The sequence below is a fragment of the Castor canadensis genome, chromosome 6, assembly GCF_047511655.1.
Source record: "Castor canadensis chromosome 6, mCasCan1.hap1v2, whole genome shotgun sequence".
NCBI lineage: Eukaryota > Metazoa > Chordata > Mammalia > Rodentia > Castoridae > Castor > Castor canadensis.
Genome location: NC_133391.1, coordinates 41021634 through 41025246, shown reverse-complemented (window position 1 = coordinate 41025246; position 3613 = coordinate 41021634).

Here is a 3613-nt window from a genome sequence, read left to right as displayed (position 1 = left end):
GGATTGTGCACCAATAGGAAAGTTGCTCACACAGAAGCACTTCCCATCTCACCTTGCGCTCGCCGCGCAGTGGCCACCGGGAAGTGTAGTTTTTCTTCTATACGTAGTATTGCGCGGTGGATAGTGCCGATGACAGACCTGGCTCTTCCCTGCCAGAATTTTAAAGTTCGCTTTTAACTACTTTGCTTTTATGAAAGATATTGCAGAAATGGGCTGCATAATCATGGAGTGGATCGCAGGAGTACTTCAGCCTGTCTTGGGACATACTGTTACATGGTGTGACCCACAAGCTTGTCGCAAGTGAAGATTCTAAGAAAACAAGTTTCACAAACGTCGATGATCTGGTGGCCAACAGCTAATTCAGGACCTTGAGTTCAATTTCTCCGGTCCAGGGATTATGTATTCAAATACATTGTGTATCCTATAGCTGCCAAGGCTTCCTTTTCCTGGCTTAAATCATAAAAGCAAGTTCAAATCCAGTTACGGCCCCATCTTTACAAAAGAGCAGGTACAAGGGTAGGGTGAAAAGCATTTTAGTTTCAGAATTGCAGGTACTGCTTCGAAAAGCTAGAACTCCTCACTGACCTTAAGGGTATTCTAAATGGAACTTGCCGTTCTCTCCCAACCCTGCATTTTTACTCCTGTGATTTTTCTCTGTAGTATCAAGATTTTCCATCTTGACTCAGCATCTTTTTCTCTTTTTTGTATTTTTTTTTTTTTTTTGAGTCAGGGTCTCACTATGTAGCCCAGGCTGCCCTAAAACTCACTATCCTCCTAAGGAGAGTGCTAAGATTACAGCTATGCAACAACAGATTTGCCTCATTTAAAAAAAGAAACATCTAAGTTGTGGTAAGCCTATTTCCATACTGGTTCTGAAATACATATCTTCCTATTTATTCCATTAGGGGCCTCATTGGCTCCTACTTGGTCTAGTGGCCCTGGGGTTTGAACTCAGGGCCTCACACTTGCTAGGCAGGCACTCTTAGCACTTGAGCCACACCACCAACTCTTATTTTTTTTTGTGATGGGTTTTTTTCAAGATAGGGTCTTGCAAACTGTTTGTCTCGGGTTGGCTTTGAACTGCGATCTTCCTGATTTCTGCCTCCCAAATGGCTAAGATTACAGGTATGAGCCATCGGGGCTGGCTACAATAGGCTTCTGATTGGTGCTTTTGCCTCCAGTTTTTTCCTTTTCTCATCCATTTTATAAAAGGTGATTTCCAAAAATTTGTTATTAATTTTTCTTGGTGCTGGGGATGGATCCCAGGGCTTCATGCATGCTAGGCCCCCAAAACACCACAGCCCCCAAAACATGACTTTTAAAAAAGCGCAGTTTTGCTTGTGTTACACTCCTTATCATAAACATTTTGACTCCCCCAGACAAGAAATTGACGTTCATATATAATATGGCAAAGACTGCCCCCAACTGACTCTTCTTGTCTCTATTCTACAGTTGCCGGTCATTTCCTGAGTGTAGTGTGTCCATCCACACTTAGCTCACATTTTTTTTCCTCTTATCTGAGTTGATCCTTTCTGTGAATCTTCCATAAAATTCTTAGCAAGGTCAACTCAAATACTATCCCTTCTATAAAGTCATGACTTAGCTCCCTCACTGAAAGTACTCCTTTCTGATTGGATATCCATTTGGCAATCTGGGGCTAAAACCACTCTCCTGTTTCCACTTCCTGAGTAGCTGGACAGCTTCAGCCATCTAAAATAGTAGGTGCTTATTTGCTTGTGCTAATTATCTTTTCTTTGCTCCCCACTAGAACGTAAGCTGTATGAGAATACAAAGTTTGTTCAGTGTTGTTGTTGTTTGTTGCCACTCATCCAACATCTGCCTGGCAATAAGTGCTTAATAGATGTTGTTGAGTGGATGTGGGACTCCTAGATGTATACTGCCTCCCCTATTAGATTGCTCTTCTTCCTTTTTGCATCTGGGCTAATGCATTATTGTTCATCAAAATTCCAAAGGGTCATTCTCCGTCCATTCATCTATCCATTACCTAACATCTGATTGATTGTTTAAAAAAATTACAGGTGGTTAAGTATCAATTGAGAACAATTCAGAAGATCTGTAAAGGATACAATGACATTGTATTAGGGAAAGGCCTAAACAAGAGCAGTAATGATGGAAATATGAAGAGAAAAATGGTAAATAAGAGTTCTAATTGATTGGATCTAGGACAGGGAAGCTAGATGGACCAAATAACATTAATCCAAATGGACAACAGGAGGGACATGTTTGGAGGTTATGAGAAGAGCAGCCTGATGAACACTAACTGGATATATGATCCCTTCTGGGAGTTTTATTTCCCTATTCAGCTTAGTACTGTAGTGTATCTCATTGACTGTTCTTGCTAGTGCCCTCACCTCTTACTCTTTTTTTCTTGTAACTGTGATGGTAACTCCTATACTCTACATTAGTTTTTCCATCTTCCCACTGTTTGTGCTGCTGGAGAACGTCTCACATTTATTGGAAATAATATCACTTTCCAAAACTGACCTCTATAAAAGTATCTGTGGTAAGGAGATTATTTATAAAGTCTAAAAATTTTTATTAGCATTCATTAATTGTACAAAGGTGTTTCACTGTGATATTTACATGCATGCAAATAATGTACTTTGATCAAATTCATCACATATACATTACTATAAAGTCTTTAAAACAAATTTGAGCCAGGCACAGGTGGCTTACGCCTATAATCCTAGTTACTTAGGAGGATCAAGTTTCAAAACCTGGGCAAATAGTTCCACGAGACCCTATCTTGAAAAAACCTTTCACAAAAAAGGGCTGGTGGAGTGGTTCAAGGTGTAGGCCCTGAGTTCAAGCTCCAGTACCACAAAAAAATTGGGCAAATCTAAACCAATAATGACTCATTATGACTACTCCCAAGTAGCTAGGATTACAAGAGTGAGCCACCAGTGCCTGACTCAAACACCACCTTTAAGTAACACTATTCTATCCTGGTGTGGTGGGGCATGCCTGTAATCCCAGAACTCAAGACACTGAAGCAGGAGGATCTGGAGTTCAAGATGAGATTGGTCTACATATCAAATTCCAGGCTAACCTGGGCTACATGGTGAGACTCTGTCTCAAAACTCAAAAACTACAACTATACTTACTATTCCTAGAGATAACAAAAGCATTTCACATTCATGTATGCAGAGTCCCCTAATAGAATCTAATAATACACAACTTTTGGATCTTTATAGCAGTGATTCTCAAAGGGATGATGGTTGGGTTCATCTACCCTCCATGAGGAGAACATCAGAATCTGAGGGGAGTGAAGTTGGAGATTTTTCCATTCCCCAGATAATCACTGCCCTTCTCCTACAGGCTTACTGCTTCTGTAAGAACCAGACATAGATTTCTCAGGAGTAGTGTGGCAAATGAAAATGAATGGGGATTAGATAGGAGGTGTGGCTCAAGCAGGAGAATACCTGCTTGGCAAGTGTGAAGCCCTGGTTCATACCCCAATCCCACCAAAAAAAAAAAATATTGAGAACCATTACTCTATGATTCTATATTCCACAGTATACTTCAAATAAGCTAAGTGTAACTTGAATAAGGAATAGATAAGACCAATCAAAGCTTCTAGGAGTTTGTGCTT